Raw genomic sequence first — 20,753 nt, 5'->3', positions numbered from 1 at the left:
TTGCTCTTTTAGTACTGTTAAAATTGGGCTGGATTTTAAGTGGCTAACGAGTAATAAAAGAGCAATATCTGCTGCAGGGAACCACAAAAAACATGCTGGCGGGCTCATAAAATATGTTCATGCAAGTCACTTGCAGATACATCATTCTGATACAGTAATGGTTTCTCCAAACTAAGTGGGCTCTCTTTTGTAGCTACACTTTATTATCTAGATTCTTATTTTCACTCTTACCCCTGGATATTTAGAGAGCAGCATTTTTTCTCACATGCACATTTGTAAATTCAGAGAAGCAGGAAGGGTCAAGAGAAGAGAAGCAAACTCATGATTCAGAGCTGAGAGCTCACACGGGTGCCGCCACTCCCAGGCTCATATGACTTAAATTTTCTGCAGTGTTTCAATGACTTCAACTAATATAATGAAAAAGAGCCTCAAACTTTTCTTACATAAAAATTCAGCCCTTTAAAAAATGTTACTAGGTTCCTGGCATGTATATCCTAATGGGGAGGCATTATGGTCAAACGGAAGATGCTCACATTTCCCTGAAACAGGAAGCCTAAAACCTAAACCTCGCTTAAACTCGCAACTCGGCCCCTGGCTAACTGAGAGAATAAGTGCAATTCCCTCCACCTATGGAGGCTTCAGTTATTTCATTTGTACTATGTGAATGACACAGAGTTTCATAAAACTTGCTCTAGGGACAGCATAGGTAATGCTTTAAGACAAAGCTAAAAGAAAAGAGGTTAGTTATAAAGCTAGAGTCACAATGCAATGAAAAGGGATAGGTCTGAACTTAAGCACAGTCTGTGGAAATAGAGGGGACGGAGTACCCTAGAATGATAATTAGGATTTTGGAACCAGCTAGATATGGGGGTCAGGGAGAAGGGGAGATTATGGTGACACCCAGTTAATGGTTGGGACCATAGGGATAGGAGCTACAGGTTGGGGAAAGAGCATGTTCATGGACATACTTGCCTTGATGTGTCCAGAGAGATCAGAACAAGAGCTTAGAAATATAGATCTCAAGTTTAGATGAGAAATCACAACAGCCAAATAAATTCTGGAGTCACTGTTTCAGTTAAAGCTTTTCTTTGGATATCCACTCATTCAGCAACCATTTAGCGATTACCACAAGCCATGCACTTATTCCCACGCTGGAATACAACAGAACAAGGATCCCTCACTGATGAGCTCCTGCCTAGGGACTACAGACGTATTTATTCAGAGTTAAAAGCAAAAACTACCATTTTTATGAGTTTATTCTACATGTCAGCACTCTCCAAATAATTTTTTTTTAAATTACATAATTCCATAGGTTGTTGTTCAGGATGGAATAAGTATTATAACTTCTAATTTATAAATAAGAAAATAGAGCCCCTGAAAATGTATATCACTTTTTTCAAGTGATGGAGCCACTACACAGCAGGGTTAGGATTCAAACCTAGGTTTTATCTGATTCTAAACCTTTTAACTCCCATACTCCCATAGCATGAGAACAGAAGAGCCATAAGGAAGAAAACTAGGAGAGACCCCAACTTAAAGGAGGCCAACAGAGGATGAGCCCAGGAGCCATGGAAGGAAGAAAGAGCAGGAGTCTTAAAAGCGAAGAGAATGAAGTCAGAAACCAGAGGAAGAGAGACACTGAGGAAGTTTGGAAAAGGAGGAAGCTGGGATAATCCACAGGGTCAATTGCTCCCAGAGGAGTCAAGCAGCACCCCATGCAGTCCCCACTGGAGTTAGCCTTTAGAAAATCACCAGCGTGACACCAGGAGACTGAGCTCCAGAAGACTGAGGGGAAATTAACAAGTGGCAACAGTGACTGAAAGAACACAATAAGTAATTTAATTGGAGAGAAACTGGAAAGTAAAGTCGAAATATAGGCCCATAGTAACAGGAGGAATTAGAGTCAAGAGGATAGTTTAATTGGAATAATCCTACTTAAAAAAGTTGTAGACAGATTTTTTTTTTCTTTTTACACAAAATTTTCAGTTACTATTACCCTTTGGGGGAGTTCTTTTTTTTTCCCCACTGCCAAAGTAATTGCCTTGGAGGAAGAATGTTCTCTTCTTGCAATGTCCTACCTGCTAGAATTCCAGTGATGCTTTACTTGAGGAAACAAAGTAAACATGTGTAAAAATTAAATATAATTCCCTTTCATTTCTTATCTGGCCCTTCTACACGATACTTAAGATTATGACTCTGGTTAAAAATCTAAAGCTCTAGCCAAACCAAGTAGTTGAGGCAAAGGTCCTAAATATCCCACTGCCATAATTATGGGTATTATGATCAAGAAGTTGGTGTTCTTTGGAAAAAATGCAAAGCTACTGAGTGTAAGAAAGAACTGTAGAATATTATCATATTAAAAAATGATATGTATGATTCAAATCAGGATTTGCCTAAGATGCTAAGCAAAACAGGATTGAAAAAATGATTTCTGGCAGGAGAAAGCAGATCACAAGGAGGTTGGCCCCAAGCCTGGAATCTGACGAGCACCTGAAGGTGCCACCTTGATCTTCATCAGCTTATTCACTCTTGTTGAAAATTTACAGTCACTTAATTTATCCATGTTTTGGAAAAGAGGAAAAAAAAAAGAACAACATCACAGTAATAACAAGCAGCTTGATCTTTGGGGTTTTTTCCTACTTTCCCTTTCAAAAATCATTAAGGATCATTAAAAGGCTCATTGTTTATTTTGAGTTAAATTAATAAGGAATATTACTAATTTCATTTTATAAATACTTTGTCAAAAATATTGTCCTCCAAAATGGATATGTTAGTTACAGTACATGCCAGAACAGAGGAAGGTGAGACAGGAAAGTGCTAATTTAATTATGCTAATACTGCTCTGGTAAGCATGGAACCAGATGGCAGGGCTAGGAAACAATGGACGAACTTTTTAAATCAGATATTTTTCAATAAATCTTTGTTCTCCAAAGCTCTACGTTAGTAGCGCTGGTGGAAAGATTATCCTTTCCCAGGCAAGTTACCTATAAGGCTGGTAGAAAGCTTCCCAGGGTATATTTCCAATGATCTCTATCCCCTGCCTGCTATGCCCTCCAGGAATGAGTTCACCTCTCAAGCTGCTTGACCTGAGCTGTCTCAGAGAGGTCACTATGTTGTTAATAACCAGGAATTTCACCTCCACCAGGCAAAATTATCTTTTTGTTCTCTCAGAGGGTCTTGTCCAAGTCTTCTGTGAGAGATGGCATTGGAATCCTCCCTACCACCCTTTCCCTTTATAGGATCAATCACTCATTCCCCAGCTGCCATGAGTGTGGCTGCCAATTATTCACAGCTGTAACCTTCTCCAGAAAATTATTCTCAGCTACTGGGACTCTACTGGAAATGCCTGATGTTACAATTGGTGGTTGGAAGAGAGGGAAGTGGTGGGGCGACAAGTCAATGACTTATCTGGTTTACAAAAAGCCAGCCCTTTTCCTTGACTCCTTGGAGATTTCTTGTTCCAGAGTCCCCCATGGGGACAGACTGAGGCTGTCCTTCCCCTGTCCTGTCCTCAGCTTCCCTGACTCCCTCACACATTTCATCCGAGCGCACACTCTCTCTGCATCTCGTGCACAACAATCTCTTCTCAGGCTCTGCTTCCAGAGAACCAGAACTAAGACACCTTTGTTAAAGTCCCTGCCACTTTTGTATCGTGTGTCCTCTGTAAGTTGCTGCTTAAATGATATTTCACCATATTTCCCCATCTATTAATTTTGCATTTTAACAGATATTAATGCCTTAAGATAAAGACATGAAAATATGAATAAAGCTTTTTGGTATTGGAGGTGATTCTTCTGTACATCAGAGGACATTCTTAAGTCATGCTCCAGGGTTGGCACCTACTTTGCCTTAATCCATTCTCAACACCCTAAATATTTTTCACATTTCCTTACAGCTTTCTAGATAATTATCTGAGCCGGTAACTTAAAATTGCTAAATGATAGAGGTCAACAATTTTTAACCCCTCAAAGTCAAGTTACCTATTTATGTGTCTCTGTATCTGAATGTTTAGTGTTCCCTCAAAGGAGAGGGCATTTAACACAGCAGTTCAGAGTGTGGGTTCAAGACCCATCCTCAAGTGAGTTCAAATTCCAGCTCTGAAACATCAGATTTGGGTCTTGGGAAAGATATAAAACCTCCATGCGTCTGTTTCCTCACCTATAAAATGACGGAAGCAGTAAGATAATAATTTAGAAGATTTTTGTGTGGATTAAACTTTAATACAAGTTAAGAGCTTTCATTAAAGCCTGACATGGAGTAAGCATTCAACAGATTTTAGCTGTTTTTATCTTGAAATTTCTCAGTGCACTTTATGATAGAACATTTTAGATAAAACCAGTCACTGTTTCCTGGGGTTTTACACATTAAGGTCCTACTAGGCATTTCTAGGCCCAACTTGGAAATCAGGGGGACAATTGGTCGAATGGATGGAATAGACCCCAGGTTTACCGCCGGGACTTCAAGAAAATATTATCTGTCATGACCTTTCACTTTAAGGGGATCAGGAATCACATCAGGCACAGAAGATGCAAATTACAGGGGTGAAGCTTTCCAGGACTCTCTTCCTTCTGCCTCTCCCTCAGACAAAGATAAGGAGGGTAGGCCCCAGAGAAATACTAAATATTCTAATAGGGATTATCAGTTCATCCTCTGGCTTAACCCCATGCAAATGACCCTTCAATTTTCCAATATCCATGACCTAGACTGGTATGGGACAAAACAGAGAAAACTCTTCTCCAAGTTGCTGAGCTCCTCAAGGATAGGGACTCCATCAAATATATTTTGAGAGCCTTCCCACAGTGCCCCACTACTATGATAGGCATATCATAATGGACTGCTAAATTCCTGATGGACTAAGCTGAAGCAAATCTGTATACCAGTAGAAAAGAGGTTATGTTTTACAGTTAAAATAAAAAAAAAAAAAGATAGGATAAAGGAGAAACACAGAAATCCATGACGAGGAAACATCAAAGGCAAGGCCAATTATACATCAATGAAGACAACATGAATCATAAGCAACCATAATAATAAAGGCTCCTCCCACCTCAAAGACTTGATAATTTTATATAATTATGCCTTACCTTTATTTTTATTTACAAAATATTGTGCATACAGATAGCATCTCATAAATGTACGAAGGAAAGAGTCAAAGAATCTGACCAGAGGAAGAGATCTTGCAGGACTCTATTAAAAGAATGCAAAAATCCTCAACAATATATTAGCAAACCAAATTCAACAGTACATTAGAAGGCTCCTACACCACGATCCAGTGAGATTTATTCCAGGGATGCAAGTATGTTTCAACATCCAAAATCAATGTGACACACCACATTAACAAAATGAAGGCTAAAAATCATATGATCATCTCAATAGATGCAGAAAAAGCATCTGACAAAATTCAACAACTTTTCATGATAAAAACTCTCAACAAAGTGAGTATATAGGGAAGATACCTCAACATAATAAAGGCCACGTATGACAAGACTACAGATAACATCATATTCAATGGTGAAAAACAAAGTTTTTCCTCTAAGATGAGAAACAAGACAAGTTTATTTAATATAGAACTGGAAGTCCTAACCAGAGCAATTAGGCAAGAAAAATAAATAAAAGGCATCCAAAATCAAAAATGAAGAAGTAAAACTATATCCATTTTCAGATGACATGATATTATATATAGAAAACCTAAAGACACCACCAAAAGACTTTTAGAACTAATATGTTCAGTAAAGTTACAGGATATAAAAATAAATATACAAAAATCAGTTGTGTTTATATACATTAATAACAAACCATCACAAAGAGAAATTAAGAAACCATCCCATTTACAATAGCATAAAAAAGAATAAAATACTTAGGAATACATTTTACCATGATGTGAAAGATCTGTACACTGAAAAGCATGCCATTGATGAAAGAAATGGAAGGAGACACATATAAATGGAAAAATGTTCCATGGTTATGGATTGGAATAATTAAAATTCTTAAAATGTCAATACTACTCAAAGTGCTCTCTGTAGATTCAGTGTAATCCCTATCAAAATTCCAGTAACATTTTCTTCAGAAATTGAAAAAATAATCCTAAAATTTCTGTGAAACCAAGACAGACTCAGAATAGCAAAAACAATCTTGAGAAAGAAGAACAAAGCTGGTAGCATCACACCTCCTGATTTCAAACTATACTACAAAACTATAGTTATCAAACAGTATGGTATTGGCATAAAAACAGACACATAGATCAATGGAACATAATCGAGAGTCCAGAAATAAACCCATACACATATAGTCAATTTTTGACAAAGGAATCAAGAATATACAATGGGGAAAGGACAGTCTCTTCAATAAATGGTGCTGGAAAAACTGGAGAGCCACATGCAACAGAATGAAACTGGACCATTATTTTACACCATACACAAAAATCAGCTCAAAATAGATTAAAGACCCTAATGTAATACCTGAAACCATAAAACTCCTAGAAGAAAACTTAGGGGGTAAGCTCTTTGACATTGGTCCTGGTGATGATTTTTTGGATTTGACACCAAAAACAAAGGCAACAAAAGCAAAAATAACCAAGTAAAACTGCATCAAACTAGCTTTGCGCAGTGGCAGTATCGTAGCCAATGAGGTTTATCCGAGGTGCGATTATTGCTAATTGAAAACTGCATCAAACTAAAAAGCTTCTATGTAGCAAAGGAAACCATCAATAAAATGAAAAGACAACCTACAAATGGGAGAAAATATTTGCAAACTACATATAAGAGGTTAATATCCAAAATACACAAGGAACTTATACAACTTCAAAGCAAACAAACCCAAATAACCCAACTGAAAAACAGGCAAGGACCTGAATAGACATTTTCCCAAAGCAGACATACAGTTGGCCAACAGGTACATGAAAAGGTGCTCAACATCACCAATCATCAGGGAAATTCAAATCAAAACCACAGTGAGAAATAACCTCACGCCTGTTAGGATGGCTATTATCAAAAAGGCAAGAGATAACAAATGCTGGTGAGGATAGGAAAAAAAAGAGAACACTCATACACTGTTGGTGGGAATGTAAATTGATACAGTCACTATGGAAAACAGTATGGAGGTTCCTCAAGAAACTAAAAATAGAACTACCATATGATCCAATGATCCCACTTCTGTGTATATATCCAAAGGAAATAAAACCATTATCTCAAAGAGATATCTGTACTCTCATGTTTGTTACAGCATTATTCACAATAGCCAAGGTAAAGAAACAGCCTGTGGCCCTCAACAGATGAATGAATAAAGAAGAGGTGGTGTGTGTATGTATACACACACACACACACACACATATATATGTAAAACAAAATACTATTCAGTCTTCAAAAAAGGAAAAAAAACCTGCCCACTGGTGACAATATAGATAAATCTGGAGGGCATTGTGCTAAATGAAATAAGCCAGACAGAGCCTGGTATCACTTATATGTAGAATGTCAAAAAAAAAAAAAAATCAAAATCATAGAAACAGAGTAGAAAAAGAGTTACCAGAGGCTGGGCGGTGGAGGAAACAGGAAGAAGTTGGTAAAAGGGTACAAACTTTCAGTTGTAAGATGAATACAGTCTGAGGATCTAATGTATAACATGGTGACTATAGTTGATAACTACCGTATAATTGAAATTTTCTAAGAGAATAGAACTTAAAAGTTCTCTTCTCACAAACACAGAAAAAAAGTAAATATGTGAGGCGACGGAGCTGTTAATTCGATGGGGGGAATCCTTTCACAATGGATATCAAATCACTACATTATGCAGCTTAAATATCTTACAATTTTATTTGTCAATGATAACGCAATAAAGCTGGGGGAAAAGGATTACATTAAACAAGAAAAGAACAGAACCAGCGAGGGAAGTGGATTCAAACACTTGGGATCATCACATGGCTGGCACGCAGTCCTCGGCCAGGCACCCTTGTCCTGTGGACAAGCAAGAGAAGAGGCTAGATTTACAAAAGTCACTGGGAGTTTAGTCACCTGGGCCAAGTTCACACAAGACACACATCTCTTTGGGCAAGTCTCTTATCCCAAGGCTTTCTGAAACTGAGCAGCTGGAGAAAAGAACCATCAAAAGAACATAACAATCACGTTTTTAATTTTGTATGTGAATCTCAGGCACACAGTAGGAGGTAAAATGCAACTTGTTGAATGGACAAATGCCAAATTCTTCACAGCTATGAAAGAAAGTGGAATAAGAATGACTTAGGTCCCATGAGTGCAGAGTGACCAAGAAGAATAAAACACAAGTTTGCTCACTTCACCTCCATATGCATCATTAGCACTCCTGTGTGTGTGCCCAACTCTAGGCTCAGTGTTTTGTGTCATTAAAACGAATTGCGTGTGTAGATTTTGGCCTTGGGAAACCTGTAATCCAATTACAATCTAGTCGGTGGGAAATAATCATTTAAATATAAAAAGAATATTTTAACTTGTTTCTATCTTAAATTATTTTGAAAATTTTTATTTAGTGAGACAAACTCCAGAAGAACACGTCAATAAATTCGATTTTATCTTCATAAAGAAGAATGCTGGCTTACATTATAAAGGCATATAAAAAAAGCTTAATTTCATGGTTGAGATTTCATAAGCATTTGGAGCACCTACAAAATCTTTCAACTCGTACAAATACAGCTCTTCCCTGTTCTTAATTCTCTTTCCTACATTTTGATGAGATGACAGAAAGGACAACAGATGTCTACAGGCCTCTCATAAGTCAAGACCCTTAAATGTTGGTGATACCACCTCAGCGCATTAAATTTCAAAAATATTCTGTCTGTATATATTCGCTTAATATATTCTCATTTGTACATTTAAGTAGTAAAATTCACACCATAAAATATATAGAAAGTACAATGAGCTGGAAGCAATATCTTCTAGTATTCTCAATACCCCAGGAATAGCCTGACCTTGGTATGCTCAGATTCCCCAAAGTCTTAAAATTATACAGTGTGAATTGTGGCATTTAATTTATTTTATTCTATATGCTTTAAAATGCAACCATTGATTTTTTAAAGCCTTTGGGCAATATACAATAGCAGATTTCATAAACTACAGGGTAAAAATGACAAAGTCATAATAACTAATGTCAAGCTGGCAATTACCCATCCCAAACAATTCTTTGCCTTCCTAAGTCAGATATTACAAATGTGTCTCTTTTGGACAAAAAATGAGAGAGAATTTTTAACCTCACCAACTCTCCTAACAGCCCTCTGATATTTATCTCTAAAGATGATCAATAAGAGGTGTTGACAATACCCAGGATATGAATGCAAATATCTGTAGTGGCTAAAGTGCTAAGGGTCTACTAAGATTCCATTAACCGTGTTCTGTAAGATATTTGAGATTCCCATGGGGAGTCCTGAAAAATCACATCAGACGGGGAGATAAAGGGTCTAGACATACCGTGGGCAGGCAGTGCCTAAATGACCTTGATCAAATCACTTAACCTCTACAACCTCAGTTTTCTCATCTCATCTGTAAAATGAGGTGATTGGGCCAGACATACATAAGGCACATGGTAACATATCAGATATGTGGGAGGAAGCCCTTAAATTGTAGTTTTTTTTGTTTCTTTTGGTTTTTTTGAGGAAGATTAGCCCTGAGCTAACATCTGCTGCCAATCCTCCTCTTTTTGCTGAGGAAGACTGGCCGTGAGCTAACATCCATGCCCATCTTCCTCTACTTTATATGTGGGACGCCTACCACAGCATGGCTTGCCAAGCAGTGCCATGTCTGCACCCGGGATCTGAACCAGCGAACCCCAGGCTGCCGGGCTGCCGAGAAGCGGAACGTGAACTTAATCGCTGCACCACTGGGCCAGCCCCTAAATTGCAGTTTTTTTTAATTATTGGTTTTAATTCATCTCTGCATTTTCCTGAAGCAAAGAAATGCAATTATACCTGAGACGGAAAAATTGCTTTTGGCTTAATCTTGAGGACTCTTACGGGTAGGTTCTGGTATAGGACTTACAACTTAGACCAATTCTCCCCTCAGTTTGAATGATCCCATTTCAGACTCCTACCAAAAAAAGGGCAATTTTGATCCAGAAATTCATATTTACAGGTATTCAAAGTTGTTGAAATGGTCCTGGCATCTACAAATTAAAAAATATCCTGTCACTGGTGTCTATCAGACATAAAAAGGAGGAAAGTGTACATTTAACTCACCTTTCACATTGTTTTAGACAGGTAGGCCTCTAATTTCAGACTGAGTCAAAAATGAGCTTCAAGAATGGGAAATGCAATGCCTTCTCAAAAAAGGCGCCACATCTGCTCACAATTCCCCAGTACTCGCCTCTGAAACACATACTTTACTTTAAGGTACAGGCTAAGGAAATACATGTGTGTATATGTATGTCTCTCAAATGTAGTACCTTAAATGCCATTAAAAAAAGAAATCATTGAGAGTGTCAAACAACATAATCTAATGACAGACCATCAGAAAGCTAATATATGGTTCTACTTTTAAAATACTGATTAAAATATTTCAAGTAGAAAAAAATACCGAGGTAGCTGCAGATGATGGTGGTTCCAAACTCCGGCTCCAGAGCCGCACTGCTCAGGCTTGATCTGGCTCCTGTTTGCTTGGGTGAGTGACGAATCTCTCTGTACCTCACTTTTCTCGAGTGTAGAATGATAGTGCTTCCCTACCAGGACTTCTGTGAGAATAAGTGAGTGAACACACTTAAAGAACCTAGAACAGAGCCTGACATAGTACGTGTTAGCTTTTACTTTATCTACGATTATAACTAGAAAAAAATTTTTAATGCCTTGCTCTTAGCGAGTATCACAGAAAAGGGTAAATTCGTAACCACATAAAAGAGATTGCCACATCCACAGGTAGAAAACTATATTGTAAATAATGAGGAAAATATGAGTCCCTAAGAAAACTCTACAGACTAGTTACTACCATTACCAAATTGAAAAGTAAGTAGTGTCAAGTCCCACACTTATTATGTCTACTTGACAGTTCTTTGAAACAAGGCCAGATCAAAGAGTTCAGTGACAGAATTATAGTTCAGAAACCAGAATTGTTAGTGCAATTGTTGAACTGCATCCAACTAGAGATGCCCCTGTTGCCTCCTGTCCCCTACAGATGTTGGCCGTGGGCTAGGCTTGGGTGACTATTTCCCCACGAGAGCAACTCTTTTTAAGTAGACAGCAGAGAGGGGCCTTGTTTCCAGGAAGACACCAGAGATCCAGGGAGTGCTCTCCATTGGTGATGGTGGTCATGGTGATGATGATGATGATGATGATGACGATGATGGTAGCTAGAAGAACCCTTATTCTGTGCCTGCCATTCTACTAGGCTCTTGGCCATATTAACTCAAGAAATATGAACAATCACTGAGAGAAACTTGCAGAGACAAACCCTGGGAACAAGGTAGAAATAACAGAATTTGGGACACGGCTGTGTACTGTAGTTGGAGGCCTAAGACCCTGGGCTTCTGAGGGACTCCCCAAGAAAGGAGAGGAGAGAGCCCTCAAGAAGTGGGGAAGCATGAGGGCAGGCCACTCTTGGGGCTGAAGGTTGGAAAAGGAGAAGCAGCATTTGTTGAGCACCTTCTATCCTTCGTGCTTCTTGTGTGAAAGGAATTTGCTAACAAAAGAGGAGACAAAGACGGCAGCTCAGCAGAGGGAGTTCCACAAGACAACTTTCATCTGTTTCCCAAATGCACCCACGACCCTTTGGATACTAACTCTTCCAACTAAACCTCTCTCTTCGGGTAAAATCTAATTAAATCGTATGTCTGTGTGTGTGTGCGTGTACAGGCCATTAGTAACCCAAATAACATATTATACAACATTAAGTGGAACTATTCAGGTTTATTTTCTTTAAAAACAGATCTCTCATCTGGATTATGTCAGTCCTCAAACCAGTTACCCTTTCAAATCAGTTTTTAATAAACCACACTCCATTATTTTCGTTATTTCAAGTGAAGATTTTGGTTTTCTTGGGATATTTCCTTTATAAGTTAAAAGAACCTTTTCACTGAGTTGATGAATCTCAATAAATTAAAAAATAAATCTGTAAGAAAATGCCTTGAATGATTGTGGAAAAGTGAGAATAGCCAATATTTTACTGTTATTAAACATGTCCAAGGTAACAATTTTAACATTTCATCATGATTTGACTGAAATCACTTAAATTGTGTGCCTACCTAATTTCAATGAATCAAGGTGAAAATATGACCTTTCAGGTCCTGGCATACTGCTCAATCAATCAACTTGATCATGCTCTGCATGTAATCCATCTGGTTGAATAGCGAACTTGAAGGAACTCTAAAGCAAGGGGTAAAACGTGGAATTGTACTCATCACACTTACATTTCCTGGCTTATGAAGCACAGTGTGTCTCTACAATTTAACTATGAGACAATCAACACAAAATTAGGCAAGAAGTTTCTCCTAGGATTAATTTATAATTATAGCAACTAGGACAATAAAAGCAGAGGCAGAAATATCAACACCATGAAGGCCTTAACACATGCTGTTCTCTAAAAGGAAGCTGCCTTTCTTCAACCTGTTAAAAATTGTTCTCTTTACCTATATCTTTGGAATACATCTGGCTTAAAGCAGAGGACAGAGTCATTTTTAAAGTCAACCCTTTTTCTTTCTGTCAAACTACTAGCAGGTCATTTATTTTCAACTCCAGATGAGCTGAACCTTCTGCTTCCTTACCTTTTACCAAATACAGCACATTTCCAAAACTTCTCCCCTTGCTCTCAAGGCAAGCAGGAACTCCTCATGATTGCTGCTAAGCCCAAGAGCCAAGACTTCCTGAAATAAGATAGACACCACCACTATTTCCCAGCATTGCTTTAGGATAAATTGATGTCTGAATTTAAAACTCCATTACTTTAGAACAGAAATAAAACTACCTAACTTCTTACACGGAAAAAAGAATATTGGAGGAAAATTACTTTGACACATAAAACTGTTATGTCAAACTTGGTATGATGATGATCTGAAATGTTAACTTGCCAGTTACTTACCTGGTTTAGATTCTGAATACCCAGGAGAATCAAAATACCACTTTTTGTCTTAATATTAAAGTAAGGAAAATGCTTCAATGCAACTTTAAAACTGTGAATAGTATGCATATAAAAATAAACTTTTTTTTTTTACTGGCACAATTGCTTCTTTGAAGAATTACTGTCTTAAATATACGTTACAATGGATGTATCTTACCATGAGGGATTAGAGTTGGTCTAAGTGTCTAACAAGCCTAATATAATCTTTGTCCCCAATTCCTAACACCAATTTGACAATCAGACTGGCTTATAGAGAGTGTCCAAAAAGACCCATGAAGCAAGGAGCAAGGGACTTTAAAAACAAAAGCCTAAAGAGCTGGGTTTTCTCCAAATAAATATTCCACTTGATTAAATTCAATTAACACAATATTTTATCGAGCAAATATGACCAACTAAGGGCCCAGCTCTGGTGGCCTAGTGCTTAATTTCAGCACGTTCTGCTTCAGTGGCCCGGGTTCAGTTCCCTGGGTGTGGACCTCCACGACTCGTCTGTCAGTGGCCATGCTGTGGTGGTAGTTCATATACAAAAAGAGGAAGACTGGCAAAGATGTTAGCTCAGGGTGAATCTTCCTCAGCAAAAGAAAAAGAAAAAAAAGACCATTTCAGAAAGAGGAACGAAGAATGCTGGCTACGGAGAATAGCGAGAAAAACCTTCACCGAAGAGGTGGCACTTCAAGGGCTTTTGAAGAACTGCTGGCACTTGGGACAAACAGAAGGCAGGTGGCATTCCAACTGGGAGGAGAAAGACCGGGAAAGGCATGGACGACATGACAGCAGATGCATTTATACTGTTTTCTTCATGCTTAAAAGGGGAATAACACCATCCACTCTGGGAAGGACACAAACAATGAGCAATGGGTTTCAAAACACTCTGCAAACTCTACACGAACACATGTAAACATGGGATTATCATTATAAGTAAACATGAGCTAACTTCACTGAACAGGCAAATGTAGCTGTAGGTTTTTGAAAAGAAAAACACTAAGAAAAAAAGGAAATTGATTAGTATTGTGATCACAAAGGAAGGAGAGAGAGGTTAGGAGATTAGATGAATACCTGCTTTGTACAGACAGGAAGGGAAGAGGGCCAAGACAAACTTACTGGTCAGAAACAGAGAAGAATAAACCTGAAATTTAATGGAGATAAAATATCAACTGGAAATTTAAATGTTACCGGGAATGATCCGTTAACGTTGAGTCTCAAAGTTCAAGGCTAGTGATTCAAAGAATAGTAGCAGAAAACTGAAGAAGCAATTAACATAGGAGAAAAGATAGACTTAATTTGAGCCCTGCTGCTCAATATACAAGTGTGTGGCCAGATTTATCACAACTTCAGGGCAAGACAGGGACTTGAACAGCAATTTAGATTAACAGGGGCAAACTTGATTTCTGGTAGATCTTAAAAAAAGAAAAAAGTTGACCAAGCAGAAAGCGTTTCTTCTTTTAAAGATTTGTTTAGCTTATTTAAATATATGCCGCCAAATCACAACCAGATGTTCAAAAATCTAAGTTCAATCTCTCAAGGTAGAAACATAAGGATCTAACGATCTTGTCACATTAAAAAAAAAAAGAAGAAGAAGAAGAAGTAAGGTTACTCTTTGGAGAAAAGCAGTGGTTGGGATAAAGAATGTGAAAGTCAGAAAGAATTTATACACATGGAAGACGGCCATGCTGTGAGGTTCCTAGGACCAATAAAACAATTGTGAATGTTATAGGCTTTTGGTTTTCAGACTAGGTGGCCCATTTGGTTCAGTCACTCCATGTCCCTGTGTGTGTGGAGGCTCCCCTTACCATTCTGTGCTTCCTTCCCTTTTGCTCCTGTATCTAACCAAGTGAGTCAAACAGATTCATCACTTGGTGTCGTGGTTAGTTAGGTTGCTATTTCTTCTTATTTTTATACATTTTTTTGTTTTTTATTTATAATTAAAAGTAACGTCTTATTATTTATCTTTGTGTTTTAAAATCAATACATAGTTGTGGTCAAACTGGGTTTTATTTGACTATAAAGTTGGTATTTTTAACATTGGTCACGAGCACCATCAATCTGTCCGGTCCACAGACAAAGTTTCATGACCTACTCATTACTTCCTTCCCACTATATAGTTTGAGTCTTCCCTTTAAAAATAAAATGAATAAAAATAATTTTTTTTAATATTATTTATATTTACAATATTTCTACCCCCCAAAATATTCATGAGTGTTGCCTATCACCTGTGCTCCTTAACATGAATTATCAGGGTGACTGTGACTATTAAGCATGACTATAATTTATGCTTGCGTTTTGCCTATTTCATCTGTTTAAGAACTAGCAGGAACAAAGAGAAGCACTTATGGATATTTTTTAAAGTAAAATCATGTAAGTCAGAACCATGTTTCTAGTCCATGGGTGAGCCAAGGATCTGGTGGGTAATTTAATTTCAGAACCATTTTATGAATTGGAAAATTAGGAATGAGTGGTCATTGGCACTTTTTATTGTACTCTCTACTACAAAGAAAAAAAAATAAAATGAAGAGAAAGGAGATAAAATCAGAATTGGTGTCTAAAAGAGACTGAACTAGGTACTATGAGGCTCAACCTCTGAGCTGGGAGGTTGAAAGACAGCATTCACCATGAACTGATAGCAAAATCAGATCTTGGACTGAAGGCAATTCTTTCCTGAATATAACAGCTAGAGACGCTTAAAAGAAAGAAACATAGGTATTTTCTTTCATTCAAAAAAGACTTAGTTGTAAGATTTATAATCCGGGTAGATAGGAAATATGAGGATGATCCACGAAGGCCTAGGGCATGAGATGAGATGAGGCCCACATGCCCTTTTTTTGATCAGGTTAAGTCCTACGAATACTCATGACATCAAAGTAATTAACTGTCTACATCTCACATCAACATAGACTGCGATTCTAATCAATCACTAGAGAAATTTTCTATTTTCAGTTCCTCATAGTCCCACCTAAATTAGCTTTACCCATACAGAAAGGACAAAGAGCCAAATACAAAAGTTATTTCTAAAACATAACATCATGTCTACTTGAAATTGTTACCACTTTCTTACAAGAACTTGGTACACTATTAAGTCAGGCGGCTTACCTTTCTTGATTTCAGAAGCACCTTAAGAGCAGCAACAATAAAATATTGAGTGGATTGTTCTCAATTCTCTTTGCTTTGCTACTCTCAAGCAGTGCCAATCAAAACAGGATTCACATCGCTGCTGAAATTAGGAAGTCCTATAAACGTGGCTACAGTTCCCAAGGTATAATCTCCCTAACGCACCCTAAAAAATGAAATTAAGCATAATACACTACAAAATGACTTGTTCATGATTTCTGGCACATAATCTACCCTTGGAAAAACATTTGTGGCATTTCTCCTTTGTAATCTAAAAGAAAAAATTATTAAAAGATGAAATGGTACTTTCATCGTTGGGAGTATGCAAATGAGAGTAACTTCTTCAATTGTAGGAAGGCATCTGTCCCTGAAGTGACCAGTTAATGATGGAGCCACATTCAGTGGCACTGGAGAGAAGGTGTTTTGAGAACTCAAATATTCCTTATACCATTTAATAGTTTCAAAGTTGATCTACTCCCATGGCATACTTTATTTATTTCAACAAAAAGCAATCCCATCAGCACACTTGTATGCAGACACAGTTTTAGTCAAATAAGGAATAAATTTAAGTCCTTAGACATTGGGTACAAATATTTCACCAGCAGCTCCATATTTCAGGTCTGTCTTAAGGCCCAAAGAGCCAGTTCAGTACTGTGGTTGGGTAAGGTCAGAGGAGAGAGAAGCGGAAGTTACAGAGGACTGGGACTAACTGGGGGAGAAGGCCTAAGGCCTGAAGACCACGGGAGTCCATGTGGTAAAACAGAAGTAAGGGTGATCCTTCGCCCACATCTGAGGAAAAAAGTGAGGGTTAGTGCAGACAGAGATAGACCCACAGGCGTGGAAGCAGGAAGCTAAGCAAGCCCATGCCTGGCACCGCAGGCCCTGGGAGGGGATGGAAGGAGGAAGATCACCTCTTGGGGAGAAGGAGGAGTGGAGCTCAATAGGATTGTGGGTGTGAGGAAAAAGGTCATGTTTGGGGGCACTGCCCAGCAGGATAACAGAGCATATGAAAGGACCTCTAGCCAAGAGATATAAACTAATGTTTGAGACTCCCCTTGAAGAGGAATCCATCTCCAAATTCAAGTGAGCCTTCAATCCTCTTTCTCACTTGAACTTCTAGGATCTGCTTTCCTGTCTGCAAAATGGGGACAATGACTACATGACCTCTGAGAGACATCCAGCCCAAGCTTTCCATAGTTTTTGCCTCATATTTCACTCATTCTTTCAAAATACAATCTAGAGGATGCCTGACTTAAAAACAATATTGACATTAAAATTATGTTTGACAAAGTAAAGCCAAGATTATTGGGTGATCAAGTAACATTTAAGTCCAAATTAAATTGCATTTGATTATGAAGGAAATAAAGTTAACAGATACATTCAGGTTGAGGAATAGGAAATTGGAGCATATTTATCTCCAGGTTGGTGTTTTTCTAAAAAAGAATGCTATAATGGCCAGTATGAAGCAAAAAAAGATGAATCTGCTTTAAAAGGGTCTCCTTGGATTATAACCTAATTCATCACAAAATTAAGAGCAAAGTGAAGTCGATAATACTTGGGGTAGATCTTAAAAATCTAATTAGTGGAATTACTAGTAATTCACCATTTCCTAGATTTAAATTGGGTCCTGTTACTATTCATAATTTATGAAAACAAAATCAATCAAAATAACTACAATCCATTCCAAATGAGTGGAATTATTTATACTCTCCCCCTAGAAGAGAGAAAGAAACTTTTTCTATCATTAAATGAAAGGCTTATTAAACCAATTTTTTATGGTCAAATGGATAAGGTTTTTTTCTTATTTTTGAGGGACTTAAATTCATTGAAATTTACCTAAATCGTGAATATTTACACAAATGTCAAATGGTTAAATATAAATCTACATGCAAATCCTATAGTAATCTATTGGTTCTTGTTTTAAAGAAAGAGGAAATCTACTTTTTATGAGTAATTTTGAATTTAGAAAATTGCTCATGTCTATAACACAGACTTACCTTAACAAAAGATTTCTAGTTATCCTTTTAACCTGAAGAGCAGCTCTCTTTGAGGGCATCATATTTTCTTTACAACTAACAACTTACCTTACTGGCCTGAAACTTTGTAAACTATAGACTTGAAACCCTCTCCTGATGTGTTGATCGGTCAACCATAGACCTTCAATGAATTCTACCTAGTTGAGAGACATCACAGAGAGTGCTGGAGAAGAATGAGACAAATATCTTAACTGTTGAAACTGACTTTCCAAGACGAAGGCTAGACCATCTTCAGAAATCCCTATTTGAAGGTGTTTATCTGCAGTAGGGTGAGATAGGGCTGAGTGACCCCCACCCCACGTTGGATGAGAACTGGCTCAATGCTGAAGACAAAAACTATGATGATGGAAAAGAAGGAAACTAATGGCCCACTTGGCAACTGAGCCTTGAAAAAAACACACTTTAAATGATTTCACAGCATCCCTCCAGTTGGAATAGTCCATGATTTAGAAACACTCCAGTCAAGTTGATGTGGTTTCTATTGTGATTATTATCAGAATACTAAAATACAGTGACTAGGCATTCATTTCTCTATGCATTATTTTACAAAAGAGTTGTAAATTAAATGAGCAACAATAGTTTTACAGAGGCTGACACATGTCCAAATTTTCACTATGCTTAAAAGCATCACCTAGGAACAACACTGGCAGGGAATATCTTCTGAAAACCAACCAAGGCGGACATTCTGCTCACATACTACCAGAATTACAGTCAAAGTGAAGACAAGCATTAAGCAATTTCAAAATAGGGTTATTTTCAAAGTTAACTGTAGCATGCTAAAGTTAGAAGGGAACATATCTATTACGGAACAAGAACAAGGTCAAAAGCATACTTCATACTCACACAAGCTTTTGGCCTGTTCCCCATTCCAAATTTTCCTGGCCAACATATCCTTAATATTTTTCAAAAAATAGGGAAAAAAAAGAAAGAAAGACTGAGTCAGTCTGTAACTGGTTTCCTGTAGAAATTTCTTCAATGTTCCCAGAAAGATTACAGCATCTCCTGACGTAGTCCATAGACATATATTTCCATAGGTTTTCACAATGACTTATATCCAAAACTAAAAGTTTTCCTCATACATTTGACATTTAAGAACTATAACCAGGTTCTGAGTCACTTCATATTTGATAATTCCTCCAAAACACTGACCAACGACAAATGTCACTGATTATGTAGCCTGCTCTTTGTTTTTTCCATTGTTTGTATAGCTGTCTCTTTGTATTTTTCAAAGTTATTGTATTATATAACTTTATAAATGGCTTTTATGACTGGTTTCCTCCAACACTGATTCTCCTGAAGCATTAAGTCATTATTCAATACATACTTTACTTAATAAGCACCTACCGTGTGTCAGGCCCTACACTAGGCCTTAAAGATACAGAGATAAAAGGCTTGAGGATAATGACAAGTAAATAAGCAATAAAAGTATATCAGACTGATATGGGACTATAAAGGAAAGGCCCCTAGGCCCAGACTTGGGAATGAGGACAGGGAGTGTCAGAGATCTCACCTGGGCATCTGAGCGGACACTGGAAGGATGAGTCTCTCTGGCCAAACTTACTCTTTCTAAAGTAAGAAACAGGTAGGAGGAACAGTGGCACACTCATTTAACTTGAGGAAGTTTGGTAAGGCTGGAGGTAAGGTGTGTGTTGAGGACAAGAGTGGCAAGAGATGAGGCCAGAAAAATAGACAAATTTTAGGTTGAAGGGCCACGTATTCTTTGAAAAGCAAAGAAAAAAACCACTGAATACTTTTGGGTAAGAAAGTAACATAAATAAGTTTTCTTTATCAAAATAGGACCATTGAGGCAGCTATATGGAAAATCAGAATGGAAGAGGGGAGAGAGAGGAGACGCTGCAGTCAAGGACCCAAGTTAGGCTTCTGCACCATCCAGATGGGAAAATAATCATGGGTTCAAATAAGGCAGAGGGTATGGGGATGGAGAGGGGCAGACACAACCAACCTGAATGAGACAGAGAACTGGAGGTTTACTTCTCAGTTTCTGCCTGGGTGCCTAGGTCGATGGTGACTCCTTTTACTGAGCTAGCAATGCACGAGAGGAGAAACAGGTTTTAGATGACACTGAATTCAGCATTGGACATTTTGAATTTGAGAAGCCTACCGTAAGTCACGGCCCAATGCACAGTAGAGAGCTGACTGAACACAAGGACTTAGAACTCTGGAAAGAAATCTAGGGTAGGAGTTTAGAACTGCCATGAGCAATTAGGTAGTGGGTAAAACCTCAGAAGAGAATGAGACCACCCAGTCTAAGCGTGTAAGAGTAAAAGAAACCTAGGAAATATTTACATTTAAGGGTAGATAAAGGAAATAAAGCCCATGAAGGAGCACAATGAATGACACATCACGGAGGTGTAAACCAGGAACAACTGATGATTTGAGGCCAATGAGAAAAGCACCAAGAAGGAAGTGACCACAGGTGAAAGGGGCAGAGTGGACAACAAAAATTAGGGCATAAAAGCAATAATTGGAAATGGAACCCAGGAAGCCTGATTACTCTGGGAAAGTCAGTTGTGGTGAGTTGCTTATCATAATG

At 37.9% G+C, this 20,753-nt stretch overlaps 1 protein-coding gene and 1 pseudogene across 18 annotated transcripts in view; one reads left to right on the top strand and one right to left on the bottom strand.

Annotated features, from left to right (window-relative positions):
* NPAS3 (neuronal PAS domain protein 3) overlaps positions 1-20,753 on the bottom strand; it is an 828,951-nt gene that overhangs the window by 520,077 nt on the left and 288,121 nt on the right. The gene's annotated exons all lie outside the window — the stretch shown is intronic.
* On the top strand, positions 6,592-6,759 carry LOC139078617 (U4 spliceosomal RNA; annotated as a pseudogene).

The sequence above is a fragment of the Equus przewalskii genome, chromosome 1 (genome assembly GCF_037783145.1).
Source record: "Equus przewalskii isolate Varuska chromosome 1, EquPr2, whole genome shotgun sequence".
NCBI classification, from domain to species: Eukaryota; Metazoa; Chordata; class Mammalia; order Perissodactyla; family Equidae; genus Equus; species Equus przewalskii.
This window is presented reverse-complemented; position numbering and strand designations above follow the sequence as displayed.